We start from the raw sequence: 19,294 nt of genomic DNA on the forward strand, positions 1-19,294 counted from the left end.
ATGGGATCACGCCCTAGGCCAAAGGTAGACGCTCAACCCCTGAGCCATCCAGGTGCCTCCTTTCTTTCTTTCTTTCTTTCTTTCTTTCTTTCTTTCTTTCTTTCTTTCTTTCTTTCTTTCTTTCTTCCTTCCTTTCTTTCTTTTCTTTCTTTCTTTCTTTCTTTCTTTCTCTCTTTCTTTCTCTTTCTTTTTTCTTTCTTTTTCTTGTTTCTCTCTCTCTCTCTTTCTTTCAGAGGGTAGGGGGAGAGGCAGAGGAAGAGAGAGAATCTCAAGCAGACTCCATGCTCAGTGTGAAGCCCAACATGGGGCTCGATCTCATGACCTTGAGATCATGACCTGAGCTGAATCAAGAGTCAGATGCTTAATCAGATGAGCCACCCAGGTGATCCTCAGACTTTGCTTTCTAACGGGAGAACCCAAGCTAAGACACCCACTCTTTTTTTTTTTTTCTTTTAGAGAGAGAGACACACACACAGGCAAAGGGAGAAACAGGCTTTGTGCAGGGACCCCAATGTGGGACTCGATCCTGGGTCTCCAGGATCATGCCCTGAGCCGAAGGCAGGCGTTAAACTATGAGCCACCCAGGGATCCCCCTAAAACACCCACTCTTGAAAAGGCAGCCATCAGGTGAAGTCCCTGGTTGAACACATGGAAGCAATTGATCTTGAACTGCCACATGAGTCAGAAATAAACCAACATGGTGTTCATCCATTTGGTGGGGGGCTTTGTCAGCAGCTTAGCCACCCTGAACCATACAGGGTAAGCCCACGGGGCCCTGACCCTATATAACTTGCAGACAGACACATCCTCTCCAGTGTAGGGATGCCATGAGGCCCACAGTGGCAATATTCAGGAGAAATGACAACGTGTGGGGCGGAATGTCTCCAGTAAATCCACGGTGCTGGCTTCCATGTGTCCCTCATGCAGATTACTTGGATGGGGTGGAGGGGTAGAGTTGTTGTTTATAAGGGCCCACTTTTTTGCTTCCTGCAAAATCCAAGTACCCCTACCTCACTTCCTCACCCAACACTTCTCGCTCATCCACTCCTCCCAGGACAGTGGCCGACATTTACACAACTGCTCCAGCAGCTTTCCTAAGAGATTATTCCAGAAGTAAGAGAAAATCCTATGTATGCTAAATAGTTGTTAATGTATATTGATTATTATGTTACCATAACCTGTATGTTTATACCGTGACTCCTTGATGTCACCAAAGGATCTCCTTAGGAGGTGGCTCCCGTATTACATGACCGGGAAACCTTTCTTGCTTTGCTCAGAGCAGGAAGTGGATAAATATTTAGGAACTTATTCTCCAGTAGGTACATCTAATACTCCCTATTCTCCTTTTTTCCAAGTACTATCCCAAGTATAGCAGGAAAAGAGCAAAATTCAGCAGTTTTCTAAGATAATGTTTTACCACATACCAGTGCTGTTTGGGATGCTACAGCAGGAGATGATGGGAGTAGAACAGGGGAGCCTGCCCTGGCCCCGCCTCTGAGTGTGGGCACGAGTGGACCGTGGGTCCCACCGCCCGGCCCCCCGGGCACGCACACGGCTCCACAGCGGCTGTCCGTGCGGCACCCGAGGACTTGGGAAGGGACGGAAAAGACAAAGACGATCTCTTTTCACAAAGCTTCCCAGCTGCAGGAGGGCTGATAACACTCCTATTTTTAGCTCGGAACAATCACATCAGGGGCTAGGTGAGGAGGGGCTGTGGGCCGGGCTGGAACGGACCAGACGTTCCACACGCACACACTCGCTCTGCTTCTGGGCCCCGGGCAGCCTCCCCAACACGCCTGCTGCCGGCTGCACTTAAAAATCTGCAAGTGTGTGAGGGAAGCTAGCAGCCCAGAATGCTAAATGCTACCAACCATTTAAGTCTGTGAGCAATTATTTGTTCAGGATAGGTGTGCACCTGCAAATATTTGGGCAAGGCTTGAACGGCCTCGGCCGTGGAGGGCTGGGAGGGGGTAAGGTAAGCCAGCCTTACCTTCCACTCCTGGGGCACGGGGAGTCGTGTCAGCACTGTTTGGAGACGGGCCTCCAGGGGAAAGGGGTCTGCCCTAGTTTCCAGCCTCCTAGAAAGCTCCAAGTCTCCCCGGTGACTTGGGGAAGGCAAACTATGCCGACGGGTAGAGCACTGGGCAGCTCCCTGTGCGTGGGAAACCAGACCCGGGTCTGACTCTCCCGGAGGCAACTATAGTCTGCTGATCCGAGTTATAACCCACAAGCCCTCACACTTGCTGGGCCTTTCCCGTCTGTGTGTGGAGACACTCGTCCCCATGAGAATGAACTGCATGGAACTGACACTGGTCTCTCTTGGATTTGAAGTTTGAGATGTTTTCCTATTAATCTCACACGTGTCTTGATTTGCATCCCTTTTGGGAAATAACACACACGTTCTGCTCCGAAGCTCTTGCCAATAAAAACATAAATTGTTACCCTCAGAAGCAGTCCTGTGGCTTATAATAAAATTAGGGAATATTATCAATTAGGGTGTCAACACGTTCTCCAATCAGAAATGCTCTCAGTTCAGCAGGTGTAATAAAATCTATGCAAGGGCATCATGTGAGCCCCTGAACAATTCATTTCCCTGACAAAGGGATCGATATGTCAATTTTTTATGGCACTCACTGTTGCATGAATCTTAGGGGTTCCGCAAAAAATCTTTAGACATGTTAGTAACAGGGTTTCCTCTCCCAAAATTGTCACCGAGTGACTTCTTTCTCTGCAGATTTGACATTTCAACATCCTGGCCCACCTGTGGTGGCCTGAGCAAGGGTCTTGATTCTTCCCGAGGGTGATGATCTCAGACAGTGCTATAAAAGCTCTGGGAAGTTAGAGGCAATGTGAGGATCCACTGTCCAGCCTGGGATCAGAGAGAAGACATGTGGCTTCTTGTTACACTCCCACTTTCCCCAACACTGTGGGCCTACAGGTCTTGCCAGGTAAAGGCCGCAGAGCTCCCGCTGAGTTAGGACTGTGGCTGAGTGACAGGAGCCTCTGGGAGGCAGCCAGCAGGACGCAGAAAAACAGACTTCCTACCTGGAGCCAGAGGCTCCGCTTGGGCAGGCAGAGAACTATCACCCCACTGAGTTCTCCCAAGAGCACATGGTTTAAAGGAAAAATAAATAGGTGAACTAAGGTCAGAGTTCCCCTCACCCTTAAAAAAAAAAAAAAGCCACCAGATTATGCAGTACTGAATCAGCCCTGTGGGCATGGCTCAGGAGGAAAATCCTGAGGATTATCAGAAGCTGTCATCAACTGGGAACTAAGATGCCTTAAGTCAAGAGGCACCTGCTCTGCTGACGTCAGCAGGTCCTCGCATCTGTGCTGTGCAGTCAAACCATGGAAACCCGAGTGTCTTTCTGATGTCTGTTCCAGAGATTACTCTTCCCACAAAGAACCAATTTTGCCCACAGAGAAGTACACGTGGACCATTCTGATGAGTGCTTGTCATGGACACTGCAGAATACAGGACATGGGGCTCCAGGATAGAAAGCCAGGCCTTTGCGACCCTAGGTTCCCAGCCAGGGTGACGTGAGCAGCAATGACTTAAATGCAGCCCCCTCTCAAAGGGGAGAAGGGATTCGGAGTTATTGGGGGAAATGGAAGCCCACCTAGGAAGAAATGTCAGCGATTGTCATCTGGAAGGATGACTGTCTATAATTGGGAAATAACTTTACCCTGGAACGTAAACCCCCTTTCCCTGTCTGCCCCAGTTCAGCTGCTCCGACGCTGGCAGACCAGCCAGTGAGGCTGCATCTTCCACAGTGCTGGTCCACACACTGACCACAAATTCTATGGATATGAGTGACAACAGTGACAACTATAATAACTTTTACAATATCTTTACAACAGATTCTTCCAGAATGCTTCTACTTTTGTCAAAGTGTTTGAGTTGATGGAGGAACTATTTGACGACCATCACCCCACACAGACAACAATATTTAGACAATGGGGCAGACAGGCAGACACTGCAGGTCACAAGGGATTGATGGGTCAAGAATCCCTTTGAATATGAAAAGGTATTCCCAAGTGGCTTCTACCCTGGCAGCACCACTCCAGTCTGTGATCGACGCGAGTGCATGCATGTTCACACACACACACTTGCCATTCGGCCGGGCCTCACTTTTCTGTTCCCAAAGCACTAAATCCCTTAGCCGTGATGTTAAATGTGGAGTTACATCATGACCCAGCAGGTATATCCTCAAGAGAAATGAAAACATGGGTGCACACCAAAGCTCCTAGATGAATGCTCCTAGCAGTGTTATTCAGAATAGCCAAGAAGGAAAAGCAATCCTAATGCCCATCAACTCACAAATGAGTAAACAAAATGTGACATATCCATGCAATGGAATAGTATTTGGTAATAAAAACGAATGAGATAGATACATGGACAAACCCTGAGAACATTGTGCTAAGTGAAAGAAGCCAGACACAGAAGGCCACATGTTGTATAATTCCATTTATATGAAATGTGCAAAAACTAAAAGGCAAATTTATAGAGACAGAAGGTAAGTTAGTGGTTGCCTAGGGCTGGGGAGGCCCGAGGGGATACTGGAGTAATGCAAACAGGTATGAGGTTTCTTTTTGAGGGGATCAAAATGTTTAAAAATTGATTGTGGTGGTGGTTACACAACTCTGGGAGCATACTTAAAGTCGGTTCATTGCAAACTTTAAAATGGTGAATTGTGGGCACCTGGGTGCCTCGGTTAAGCATCCAATCCTGATTTCAGCTCAGCTCATGATCTCAGGGTTGTGGGATCTAGCCTCAAGTCAGCCTGTGTGTTGGGGGTAGAGCCTGCTTAGGATTCTGTCCTCCTTCCCTCTATTAAAAAAAAAAAAAAGTGAATTATATGTCAATGTTTCTTCTTTTTTTTTTTTAATCTTGAACCACAAAGTTTGTGTATTATTTCAGTCCTGAATTCTGTAAATGTATGTCCACGCCTCATGGCTTAAAGGGGAGTTCTACAAAATGTCTTAGCCTTATTTTCCAATGGGATTCTCACAACTACTATGTGAGGTTGGCAGAGCAGAGGTTATGCTTATTTACAGGAGGTTGGGGTACAAACTGGTATGTCACTTGTTTAGGGTCACACAGGCAGTTTGACAGTGCAAGGTGGTAAGAGCAACACCTGTCTCCCGGCGCTTGGAGCTTTCTCCTCCTCATGCTGATACAGATCAACCAGTGCGACCTGAGAGCTGCCAATGCCCTACAAGTGGGTCCCATGCCCTACAAGGGTGAGCCCCCTTCTGAAAGGCCTCCATGCAGAGGTGGGGGAAGGAGAGCTGAGGTGCTGGCTCAGGATGAGGCATAAAGAGCAGGTGAGATCAGGGCTCTATAAGGGGAATGTTGGGGACACATTGCTGACTCACCTACCCCTTCAGTGGGTACTTACTGACGAGCAGGGATTGAGTTAGGCCTCAATCTCTCCCGGAGATTCAGGGAGAATAACCCCCTGCCACATGGACCCATAGGGTAGGGAAGCGCAGATGTCAAACAGATAATCCTAGGAATCATTCATTGCAATGGTGAAAAGAGCTCCAAAGGAGACATAAAAAGTGCCAAGAGAGCATAGAATGGGACCAGCTCTAGATTAAAGACAAGTCAGGGAGGGAAAATCCAACCGTTTGCCAGGTTCTATCTTGCCACTTCCAAGAATGTCTGCCTTTGCAAAGTCAAACCAGATAACCTGTTTCTGGTCTTTGGGTGGTTTGTTTGTTTATTTGTTTTTCCAGTTAGCATATGATATTTACTCCTCTACCTTCAGTTTTCCACGGAAGAAGAAACTTCTACAGACACGTCCATCCTCTCAAGAAGTCCTCTAGGAAAGGGTTGATCTGATTAGTGACCTATTGAGAAGCTGACACCCACGGGGGGCAGATCCTCACACCGGAAGAGCCTGGGCTCACTGCTCACCTCTTGCTCTGGGACCCTGGGCTGTCCTTGGCCCACCAGCCTCATTTTGTTCAGCACAACCGGGGAGCACCCACCTGTTCTACCAAGCCCAACCTCTGCTCTCAGTTTTAGCTTCTCCACCTATTTCTGAGAAACTTACCTATTTCTGAGGCAACACATTTCAATTTCTCCTCCAAAGCTTAGTACCTTAGAACAGCAGCCATGTTGCACTATATTGTGATTTTGTAGATTGGGAATTTGGGCAATTCTTCTGCCCCACATAGCACCCACTGAATCTGCTCTGTCATATTCAGCTGGTGGCTAGGCTGGGTCAGGGCTCCTTCACTCGTAGGCCTGGCACCACAGCGGGGATGGCCGGACGGCAGTGCTCAGCTGGTGCTTCCTCCTCTCCACAGAGTCTGAGGGCCTCGAGGCACGGTGTCTCCAGCAGGGTGGCTGGATGGCTCAAAGGCTGCTCACGGCCGGAAGGGTGAGTGCTCCAAAGGCCAGAAGAACAGCTGTGGGACTGGCCCAGTGTCACTTGTGCCCATACGGTATTGACCAAAGCACTCAGAGTCCACCCAGACCCCAGAATAGGGACCGTTGATCCTACCGGCAGTGGCAGGAGGGTCAAAGGATTTATGACCATGCTTCTCCACCACAAAGGGTAGATCATATTTTGAGGTGGGGGATGGGGCAAGAAGCCCCATTTTGACAGCAAGCCTACCTAAGCCCTTAGTTTTGGAAATAAAGGTGACATGGAGACCCCTGCTTGGCTCAGTTCTTTGTGTTGATAGTCTATAAGCCAGAACCCTGGATAGTAGAAGGGATGACTGCCTCCCAGGCCCTAGGGGTCCTGAGAAACCAGGGCAGGCTAATAGGGTGAGAACCCCAGAGAACACTACAATCTCTTCTCAACACTTTTCTGCTGCCAGCATAAAACTCAGAACTGGTATGCTCAGCAGTTGCTATCGGGTGACCAGTGGGATAGGCTGGGTCTAGGAAAGAGAGGCTCCAAATGACGCTTTTGGAGCTCTTCCCAGACCCTTGCATTTGCAATGGGCCTTGTGAGACCAGGAGGTATGATTCCTGGGATCCAACAGCTGAGGCCTCTCTACACTGCTTGGCAACTGGCACCACCTCTTCTGGAGCAAACAATCTCACAGCAGGCTCGGTGTGTGAGCCCTTGGGACGCCGCACCATCCAAGTCACAGATGGTTCTCAGGTAGAAGAGCCCACGCTAGCACATACAGGCCGGAATCTTAGATGCACATGACAAGGGTTTCATCAACCTCGGGCCCTGTCTGTGCACAAACCCTCGCAGCCCTCATCACAGGACCATGTGTAGGGAAGCAGGGATATGGAACACTGAGGATGCCACGCACACAGGCAGGAGCATGGCTGCTCAGAGCGAGGGGGATAGCACCGGAGGTCCGTGGCATCTTGCTCCCCACTGTGAAGTGACTGATGCCATTGGCGATGACAGGCAACAGCAACCGGTGCTCTAAATGCTAACATGTATCAACGCACCTCATCCTCATAACAACCTTGTGATGAATTGGTCTCCCAGGTAAGAAACCCAAGGCACATGGCCAGTGAGCAGCTTGTGTAAGATCACTCAGCAGTAAGTGCCGGAAAGGGACCTGAAATCCAGAGTGCACGCCCTGAACACAGTCTGGGGCCGGTTCAAGCTGCAGGCAGGAGACGGGAGCTGGTTCAGCTCCACTGTCTGGAGCTGGATCCCACCCCTGCTATGGGATCCGTGGCCATAAGATTAGGTGCGTGGACAGGATCTTGCTTCTGGTTTCTTGGCTACTTGGTGTCCTGGTGGTCTAAGGCTGCCATAACACAATGCCACAAACTGGGGGGCTTAAAATAATAGAAATGTATTCTCTCACAGTTCCAGAAGCTAGAAGTCCAAAATCAAGGTGTCAGCAGGTAGGATTCCCACCCGCCGCCCCGAAGGCTGTAGCAGGGGAGCTCCTTCCTCGCCTCCTCCAGCATCTGGTGGTGGCTGGCAATCCTGGCATCGCTGCAAGCTCTGCCTCGGCCTTCACGATGCCTTCTTCATGTGTCTGTGTCTCTGTGCACGTGACTGAGTCACTCTTCCTCTTGGGCACGCTTGACTCCAGAATGATCTTATCAGAACTAACCACATCTGTATGACCCTATTTCCAAATAAGGTCATGCTGTGAGGTTCAGGATGAGCATGAATTTGGGGAGGACACAAAGGAGTATATTTGGCAGGAAAAATGGGATGATTCCACTCCAGAGAGGCAAAGAAAGTCCTGAGCTGTACCTTCTCTCGAGTTAAAATGGATGCATTCCATTGAACCAGGGTAGCTCTGCTGTCTCCAAGCTCCTCTAGAACTCCCTCGTTTCTCATCCGTGGCAACAGCTCTTGCACTTTGTTGGCTCACTTGTGAGGCTCTCCATTTTCTGAGGGTAACACCTAGCACATCGGGTCTGCACGCAGCTCCTTCTAAAGCACAGTTTGAGTGGGCCCTTGTCCAAATGGTAAAGTCTTTCCCCAGGTCTCTCCCCGCCCAGGAGCCAAGCATGGCATTCGGTTTCCTTGACAGCGTGGAATAGCCAGCTCCGTGCTCACGAGGGCGGCTCTGGAGTTCGGTTGCTTTGGCTGAGCACCCTGGCTCTGCCACTTACAAGCGGAGATAACACGGCTCACGCACATAAGCGGGGTCTGGCACAGAAGACGTGTCTGCTAAGCGTCGGCTATTATTACGATTATCACCACTTTCCAGCCTGGGTTCCTGATACATGCTCTACTCTATCTACTTTCTCGCTATTACCCCAGTGCTCTGGGATTTTTCCAAGCTCATGTTATTCCCTTTTCTGGAACGCTCTCTCCTTTCTTTGTTGACCAAAAAAATCCAACGTTTCCTTAAGGCTCAGCTGAAATTCACCACCTCCGGTGACACCTGCTCCCACCTATGCACCTGTGCAGACTGTTGTCTGCTCTGTGCGTCCACTGACCTCGAGCCTTCAATCCTCTGTCTCTGTAGTACCAGCCCCTCCGGCCCCCAAAAGTGCACAGCACAGCGCTGGGCACAGCGGTAAGTCACTATTGACTATTCGTAAATAAAAAATAAGAAATATTTGTAAATGGACGTATGAGATACAGAAGAGCAGCGGCATCTCTGCATTCTTCCCTTCCTCTCTCACCCCACGTAGACTCACCTTCAGTCCACCGACCTACCCGCAGCCCCTCCAGGCTAATTTATAAATAGGAAATGACAGCTGCATACAAATATATCCCAGAGGCCAGGGATGCTCTGAAGACAAGGTCAGACTATTTATTTTTTACACCTTCTAAAATATCTGATTTTTACCCGTTTCAGTTTCTTCCACATCTAAAACTCACGTTTCCCCCACAAGGTCAGAGAATGCTTTGCTTACCTTTTTAGCATTCCTCATGGAAAGGCTCTCTCCTTAGGTTGGCAGGCCCCCCCAACATAACTCCCACCCGGTTCTAACGCCCTTCATTTGAGACCATTACCCCGCGCGCGCCCAAAGGATCCAAATGCTTTATTGATTCAGCCATCTGACACAGAGACTAACAAGACAGAGAGGTTCAGCCCCTGTCCTCAGGTTATTGTCCAGTGTGGGAGACATTATTACACAAGTAGCTGTGTGTTTTATAGGGGTCCCCAAAATGCCGGGAGATGGGGGGGAGGATGGAAGTGGACAGCACATGTGGGAACACCGGCGAGTCCCGGTGAGGAAGTGGCATTTGCTCAAAGATCTTGAAGGATGGGAAGGAGCTGCCCAGGAGAAAACAGAGGAAGAGTGCTCTGGGCAGGGAGAACAGCACGTGCAAAGGCCCTGAGGTGGGAGAGAACGTTATGATTATGAACAAGGATGAAATGAAGACCCTTCTATATCCTTTATTATTTCCTTGGCATAAACTGATGAAACTGGATTTTCTGGGTAAAAGAAACACACCATTCACAGCTCTTGACAGATTTTGCCAAGTTGTCCTTGAGAAACAGTAAAGAGAATCTGAGGCAGGTGGGTTTCTAATTACTGCTACACTGTACTACACTGTGTCTGTGAAAGAAATGCCCCTGAGTGCCCTGGAAGTCACAGCACCTGCTCAGGCACTGAGCCTGTCCCCTTGTAGCCCAGGCGGCGCTCCTCGAATGCAGCTGGCTGTCCCTGACTCACAATAAAGATTTGCAAGGCAGAAAAAAACTCATAATTTCTGTTATTTTTTTAAAGGCAGCTTCTTAAGACTCTGAACAGGGCTAATTTCCTTTTCCTTTTCTTCTCTCTCTCAATCTCTCTTTTCTTTTAATTTCTTTTCTTTTCTTTTCTTTCTTTTTTTTTTTTTTAGAATTCAATAACGTTCTCCAGCACAGAGAAGAAAATCCAACCAAAATAAAAACTCCTTGGGGGTCTCTCCCCAGACCTCTGCGCAGTCTTCAAGGCAGAGCAGAAGCAGGGTCTCAGCGGCTTGAAGGCCTCACCGTGGCCTTTGTCTCCAGCGCAGCGGCGCTCAGCTGCATAGTGGCCAAGTTGTCCCAACAAACACAGGAGCCCCCCTGGTGACCCTGTGTATGAGCTTCTCTCTTTTTTCCAAAGCTGCTCCATTAGTCACAAAGTTGGATTAAAAACCACAGTGTCCAATCCCCTAGAACACCTCCTTCAACAAACAATGACAATTTTCTGTGTTTGTGTTTGTTCTGGAAACAGTCTAAGGGGCAGTTTTCAATACCATGTTTACTCCTGGAAGCTCCTGCTTCTTTCCCGAACCCTCTTCTATGGCAGGTCACTGATTCCTGGGATCTCCTCGGCGCTCCTCGGCCTGCCCAGAAGTGGGGACTGCTCTTGGTGGGGTGCAGGGGGGTGCCCACGAGAGCTCACCTCACCATGGCATTTCCTTGCCTGCAAACCCCAGGCCCCCCTGGGGATCCCACGTGCCCGAGCTTTGGTGGTGGCTCTCCAGCGAGGGTCACGTCCAGATTTCTGCATCTTCGCCTCAGAAATGTTGGGAAGTGTTTACTCAGCTGGGGGCACAGCCTGTTGACAAGAGACGGGCTTGTCCACAAGCCCCCCCGCAGGCTGCCTGGGCCTCAGAGGAACACGGATGCCATGCCCAGGGCAGCGGTTCGAGGACTGTTTGAGGAGAAGACCAATGACAGGGGACATTTTGTTCTTACAGTGTGGGGCTCGGGACAAGATGCAGCACCAGGGGGAGAAAGCACCTGCTGGGGCTTCTCTGCAGGCCCAGCTGCAGAGCCGGCCCCGTGTACTGGCGGCTCCTCCCACTGTGGCTCTGACAAGGTCTGCAGCTCCCGGACAGGGTGTGTGGCCCCTCCTCTCGGGCCTTTGTACCACAGACTCGGTCTCCAGCAAACACGCCAGCCTCACTGCCACAGTTCAGTGGCGCCTGATTTAAACTCCCTCACAAGCCTCTCATGCTCCAGCCCCTTTATTTTCTCTCCAGCAGCCAAGTCAGCGTTTGCTGAGGGCCCTGACCCGGTGCTGCTCAGTGGCAGCCGTGAAGCAGGAAGGAGCAGAGGTTCCTGGGAGGTGGAGCCTTCTCATGGGGTTGGGGGAGGTAGGGGGAGGTGGGACAGGAGACTTTTCTTAGAAGGTTCTGTGAGGATCACACTTACGATGCCAGAGAGACCTCCATATATGGATTAACCTTATAGGGGGAGGCAAGGAAGGGAAATGTGAATAACCCAGACAGCCCAAGCCGCCCCCCACTGCTCTAGCTGTCAGGTGTAGGAGGCTCCGAAAGAGTAGGTCGGGACAGAGAGTATTCTAAGGCAACAAGAGGCTTCCCCGAGTAGAGATTGCTTTCCTGAGTCTTTGAAACCTGAAAAGTATCTGTACTGTCTTCACGATTTGTTACCTATTCAGCTGAAAAGCCAGGAAGCAAGAGGAGGCTACCTGCGGGGAAGCTCCAGATGCAAAGGGGTCTCTTGGGTCCCCTGTCCCCTGTGGTGTCTTCCAGAACATCCGGAGACGTGTGCCCAAGAGGAGCATGGATCTGAGTGCGACTCACCTGAAGAGCCAGTGGGCAAGCGTGTGCGGTGGCCGCGCCGAGGCTTCCGTCCCCGCGGGACGTCCCCACCCGAGTGGCCCTTCCTGGGGAGGCAGCCTGGAACGCAGTCCTCCCATCCCCGCCAGTTTGGTGCCTTCCTGCTGGAGGGGTGGCTTCCCCTCCGCCCCACCCTGTGGGCTGAGCCGGCTGCTTGGTGCTACCGGGACCCCGAGACAAGGAGCTACCCCCCAAGCATCAGGGATCAGACACTGGCTCACAGTCCTTCTCATCTGCCAGACTGTGCCTCGTGTGTCCCAGCACTCCGCCAGCGAGGCTGAGCCGCAAGTGCTTCTTGGGGTCTAGGCACATGGCCCAGCGGCCATGGGGTACTCGTGTTCCTCCTGGGCCATTGTCCTGGCACACAGTGCAAAGTGGGGCTGGTCGGGACCATCAGCAGCACAGCACAGCCTCATCACAGGGCCAGGGGCTCTGCCTCTCAAACGGAGGTCCGGGTGGCCCAGAGCTAGGGGCTCCATAGGGAGAGCGTCAGGGGTCTCATGGCCAGCCATGCCCGCACCCAGCTGAGGCCTGGGGTCACAGCTCCATCGGCTGGGTTCAAATCCAGATTCTGTGTGTTGTGGAAGCAAGTTTCCCAGCATCACAGTCAGTTTCTCCATCTGTAAAACCGTCCCCTCCTCAGATTGGTAGTCTGGACTGAAGGGGACAGTGGGTGCCAGGGCTCAGCACTACCTTGGTGCAGTTAGGCTGGATAAGGAGCCTGGGGTCCTCATGCACCCATTCACACCAGCGCAGCTTAGGTACAGGCTATGTAGCAGGCACAGGGCTGGGGGTAGGACATGGGGAAAGAGACATAGAAACAATCACACTGTGGCACATGCAAGCACTGCATGCTGTGCAAATACACGGAGACGATGTGGGACTCAGGTGGGAGGATGAAATCGAGGAAAGCTTCTGGGAGGAGGTGGTGACATTGATCAGGAAAAGAAGGGGTGTGCAGGTGCAGGGTGGTAGGGGGCGCATTCCTGGCAGAGGGAGCAGCGTGTTCCGAAGCCGGGGCCGTGGATGTGCCGTGCTGAGGCCCGCAGGCCAGGAGCCCTGGCAGCTGTGTGCCGTGACTGCAGCCGGCTGCTTTCTCCGAGAAGCTGAAGGCAATCAATGTATCTGTGCATACGATTTTGGATATAAGCACACATGTAATGCTATTAGGTTCAAATGCTTCCAAGTGGGTGCCTTTTTGCTGACAGTGAACATCTGTGGCCTAGAGGAATCCAGAGCTGATGACGGGGATGCTGGTTTCAGATTTAATAACATTTTTACTTACTCGTGGATGGGCTTCTGCTAAGCCCTGGGGCCTCGGGAGCCAGGCTAATTTGCACACAGCAGAGACACACAAGTTTGTTTTTTTACTCAGAGCAGGAGATAATAAATAGATGAGGATGAAAATTCTAATTGGATAAAGGTGGTTCAACTGGAGGAGAAAATAAAAATAAAAACCCTTATGAATTACTCAGCTTGGCGGGCTGTCGGGCAATGCACCCAGCTGGAATGCCCAGCCAATCACTCAGGATAACTGATAGGCTAGGGTTTCAGTGAGTCATCCTGGCAAAGGCAGGGTCAAGGCTAGAGGTTGGGAGACCCTCTTTAATTTAATAAACCATCTGTAAGAACTTCGAGGTTTTCAGTGTAGCATCTTTGGCCTCCCTCTATAAATACCGCTACCTTAAGATACAGCACATCTCTAATTAAAATCTAAATTGGATTCAAGACATTTACATCTGAAGAAAGGCATTCTGTTGGGCAGAGCTCTAGACCTCTAAGTTGCAAGTTAATATGTGAAAGCCCTTTACCTCTTCCTTCCCTGATGTACCATTTCCCATTGCCACCAGGGTGCTGGTAACCTTGCTAATGAATATAACTAGCCTCATTTCTCCTCCTGGCAGATATCACAAAAGACACTTCATAAAAAATAGTCAGGAATCTTCAAACGATTCATCCCATCAGCAGCATAACAATAGCCTGGCCATCTCTGGATTTTCAGACAAGGCTCTTTCATGTCAGAGAAGGTGGGGCCTGTGCACCGTGTAGCCACCAGGTCCACCTGTAGAACACTAAGTGGCTCCACTGTCCACCCCAGCAGCTCGCACCCTGGATGTGCATTTAAAAATCACCTGGGAGGAGCACTGAGTGTTATGCTATATGTTGGCAAACTGAACTCCAATTAAAAAAAAAAAAATCACCTGGGAGGGACACCTGGGTGGTCAGTGGTTGAGCATCTGCCTTTGGCTCAGGTCATGATCCCGGGGTCCTGGATTGAGTCCCACATTGGGCTCCCCGCAGGGAGCCTACTTCTCCCTCTGCCTGTGTCTCTGCCTCTCTCTGTGTGTCTCTCATGAATAAATAAAATCTTAAAAAATAAATATAATAGGGATCCCTGGGTGGCGCAGCGGTTTGGCGCCTGCCTTTGGCCCAGGGCGCGATCCTGGAGACCCGGGATCGAATCCCACGTCGGGCTCCCGGTGCATGGAGCCTGCTTCTCCCTCTGCCTGTGTCTCTGCCTCTCTCTCTCTCTCTCTGTGTGACTGTCATAAATAAATAAAAAAATATAAAAAAAAATAAATAAATATAATAAAAATCACCTGGGAAAGATTAAAGGACCCTGAGGAGATTGAGCAACTAAAATGATCCAGAATTGCAATCGATGAGATTTGAGTGGATGGCACTGGAGATGAGTGGATGGCTCTGTGTCAATGTTCACATATAACAGTGGTTATGCTGTGTTTATGTGAGATGGTGACATTTGGGGAAGCTAGGGGGAGGGACGGCCAGGACTTCTTTTGCTATTCTGCATCTCTTGCTTAAGTCTAAAATTATTTCAAATAGAAAGAGTAGAAAAAAAGAAAAAAGAAGAAAGTAATCAGGGGGAAAAAAATCTTCCAGGAGGCCTTTAAAAAATACCAAGGCTTGGGGTTCATCTCAGCCCAATTAAATCAAGTCTCCAGGCACAGAGCCTGATGGTGTTGTGCCACTGGGATTGGGAGGCACTGTGGGAGTGACGTCGGGGGTACGAAACTGAGGCTGACCCCTGCTTTACCATATCCTGCTCTGTGACTTCAGGCAGGACACTTCTTCTCACTGTGCCTTGGTGGCGTGATCTGTAAAATGGAGACACCAGGCTGCCCTGAGGATATGGAGAGTCTGTGGAGGGAAGCAAACAGCAACACTTTATAAAACCCAGGAACTCGCGGTGCCAGGAAGGCACTCCTAAGGAGAAGCTTCCTTGCCTAAGAGCCCAGGTGACCCTCAGACCACCTCAAGATGCTGGTCAGTCAGTGAGGGGTGGCCTCGTGGTCAAAAAGTGAGCCCTTCCACTCCAACCATAGCTTCTTTTCCTTCACCATCTCAAGCCCACCTTTCCCTGTGTCTGTTGTGACAGGAACTTCAGCGCAGGGACCTCACACTGGTGGATTCCGCTGCCCTGGGTCTTGCCTTTCTCCTTTGACGTCTGGCCTAAAGGATAAACAGTACTGTGTGCTTACTAAAAAGAACTATCTCCTATTCACTCCTCCTCTCATCTACACTGGTGCTTCCACCCGGTGGTGTGCACAGGCCTCAACGGAAGAGCTTGTGGAAACAATGTTCATAGCAGGCCCTACTCACTATCACCCAAAGGTGCAAATAACCCAAATGTCCATCATCTCATGAACAGGTGAACAAAATGTGTTTTCTCCATATAACAGAATACTATGTGGCCATAAGAAATGAAGTACTGACACATTCTACAACACGGAGGAACTTGAAAATATTATGCTAAGTGGAAAAGTCAGACAGAAGAGGGTACATATTGTATGATTTGATTTATATGACTGACAGACAAATCTATAACAACAGAAAGCAGATCAGTAGTTGGGGGCATAGGAGATTATCACCTAAAGGGCACAAGGTTTCTTTTCGAAATAATGAAAGTATTTTAAAACTGTGCTGTTGGTTGCACAAATATGAGAATAACTGAAAACCGTTCAATATTGTATTTTAAACAGGTGAATTGTGTGGCCTGTGAATTACAGCTTATAAAGCTACTTGAGTTTTTAATATATATAATTTTTTTTTGAGAGAGAGCACTTGTGGGAGTAGGAGTAGGGCAGAGGGAGAGGGAGAGAGAGAATCTTAAGCAGACTCCTTGCTCAGCCTGGAGCCCGACTTGGGGCTCAATTTCATGACCCAGAGATCATGACCTGAGCCAAACGCAAGAGTTGATGCCCAACCAACTGAGCCACCCAGGCCCCTCTTAAAATTTTAAGAGCATATACTTCTAAAAACAAAACAAAACAAAACAAAACAAAACCCCAACCCCAGAGTTTCCAATTCAGTACATCTAGGTTGGAGCCTTAGGAATTTGCATTTCTAACACATTTCCAGGTAATGCTGATGCTTCTGGTCCCAGAGACCACACTTTGAGAACCACTGATCTAGAATATTAGTCTTAGTTTTACTGATAAAATCCAGGAGGACTCTGTCACATCCTATAGAGATCTGCATTTTTCTTTCTGCTTTCATTTTTTTAAAATAGTGGGTTGTCCACCTCAGCATGAGGAAGTCATGTCTTCTGACAGAGAACTGTACCTTAACAGGTTCATTAATCTGTTGTACGGCTTGCAGATCCCAATGCCAGGTGCACCCCTGAACACAGGCCCCAAGCGTTCAAACACTGGCAAGTGACTTTCTGAGGGAGCTGACAGGACCGTTTCATGGCATTTTGATGTGACTGGCATGCACAGAGAAAATACCCCAGCTCTTTCCAAAACGGGTCATCCCTCATTATTTGGAGTTACCATTCTTCCATTGAAAGTGCTTTAGGTATATTATATCAAAATCCTTAATACCATTTTAATATGCATATTTATTATTCCACAACTTCACTTCTACAAACTTATTCTAAAGGGAATAGTAACAGATGTAGGCAAAGACTTAATCATAAGGATGCTCATCATAAATGTGTTTAAAAGCAAAAATTTAGAAACTACTTAAACGTCCAATCATAAGAGATTAAATATGTGGCATCTGCTATGTGTCATTTTTAAAATAAACTTTTCATTTAAAACTTTTTCATCATTAAAAAGACAGTCATTGTGAAGCTAGTACAGAGCTCCCATATACTCTACTCTCCTCCCAGTTCCCATGTGTTTAATATCTTCTACAATTATGGTACATTTCTCACATTTAATAAACCAATACTGATAAATTATTATGAACTAAACTCCATGCTTTATTCAGATTTCCTCCGTCTTTATCTAATGTCGTATTCCTGTTCCAGGATCCCACCAAGGACACCACATTATATTTTGTTTAGTGCATCGCCCTAAGCTCCTCTTGGTTGTAAGCATTTCTCAGACTTTACGTTTTTTGATGACCCTGAGAGTTTTTAGAAGCACTGGTCAGCTGTGTTGTAAAATGTTTCTCAACTTGGATTTGTCTGATGTCTCTTTTCATGATCAGATTGCAGTTATGCATTTTGGGAAGACTACTGAGGTAGCATGCCATTCTTATGCCATCTATATCCAGAGTGTATGCTGTCACCATCACGTGCACTGTTACTATAGGCTTGATCACCTGGCTGAGGTGGTGTTTGTCAGGTTTTTGCTGTGAAATTACTCCTTTGGTTTTCCCCCTTCTTTTTATATTGTCTTCTTTGGAAGAAAGTCACTATATGCAGCCCAATTCCTTGAGAGCAGAGTATCTACCCAAGTTATTTGGGATTCTTCTACATGTGAGATTTGTCTCTTCACCCACATTTATTTCATGGACTCATGGTCCTTATATGTATTGGTTTATAATTCAATCCACTTCATTTATTTGTTGCTCAACCTATCTCCACTCTGGACATTGAGAGTCCTTTCAGTTGGCTCCCATATACCCCTTGGCTACCACCGCATTGTGGGGTTTTTTTCTTTTTGAGCATCTTCTTACTTTCTGGCATGACAAAATGCAAAGGCAATTCAGCAGAGGAAAAAACAGTCTTTTTAACAAATGATGTTGGATCAACTGGATATCCATGTGCCAGAAAATGAAGTTTGATCCACATCTTGCATCATTTACATGGATTAATTCAAAATGCAGCATGAATCTGAACAGAAAGCCTAAAAACTATAACAAATTTTAGAGGAAAAACACAGGAGAGAATCTTTGTGACCTTGAGATAAAACAAAGATCTCTTAGATATGACACCAATCACATAATCAATAAAAGAAAACATAAACATCATCAAAATGAAAAGCTCTGCTCTCCAAAAGACAACCAGGAAACAAGAGAATGAATAGACAAGCCACAGAATGTGAGCAAATATTTGCAAATCGTGTATTTGATAAAGGACTTGTGTCCAGAATATCAGATAAACTTATAAATTTCAATAAGACGGAATTTATTAACATTTATTGAATGGTTGGATGTTATTGCTCATTGGTTCGCTCATTGGTTCGCTCATTGGTTCGCAAACAGATTAAAAAATGGGCAAAATATCTGAACACACGTTTCACCAAAGACATATGGATGGAATAGGCACTTGAAAAGATGCTCAATGTATTTAGCCATTGGGGAAATTTGGATTAATGTCACAATGAGATACCACTAATGTACCCATTAAAATGGCTAAAATTAAAAAGACCCATCATATCAAGCATTGGTGAGAGTGTGCAGAAGCTGCGACTCCCATACACTACTGGTGGTAATGTAAAATGGTACACCCTCTTTAAAAGATCATCTGGTAATTTCCTAAAAAGTTAAATATACAGCTGCCACATGAGACAGCCGTTGGCTCTCCCAGGTGTTTACTCTAGAGAAAGGAAAACATAGGATCCCACACACAGACTTGTAAACTTCCTAGCAGTTTTATTTGTAAGTATTAAGAATGAACATTTCCCCCATTGGTTAATGGTGAAGGGATAAACTGTTATGATCCATACAATGGATTACTACTACTCAGCAATAAAAGGAATGAATCCTTGATGGGCACTGCAATATGGATGAATCTCAAGATGGTGCTGAGTTCCAGGAGCCAAACAAAAATGAACACAAACTGTACGATCCTATTTATTTAGACTCTTACAGTCTAGCAAATGTAAACCAACCCCTAGTGAATCAGAACACATCAGTGGCTGGCTGGGGGATGGGGAGGGAGGACAACACAAAGAAACCTTTAGGGTCAGTAGGTATATGTCCATTATTCATTGTGCACATGGAGGGATATATGCACAGGTCAATATTTCTCAAACTGTGTACTTTAAACGTGCAATTTATTCACTGTCAATTGTAGGACTCCGAAGGAAGGAGGCATCGATAGGGAGCAGAGATAACTCTTTCAAGGC

Source organism: Canis lupus, chromosome 5, assembly GCF_003254725.2.
Source record: "Canis lupus dingo isolate Sandy chromosome 5, ASM325472v2, whole genome shotgun sequence".
Classification (NCBI taxonomy): Eukaryota; Metazoa; Chordata; class Mammalia; order Carnivora; family Canidae; genus Canis; species Canis lupus.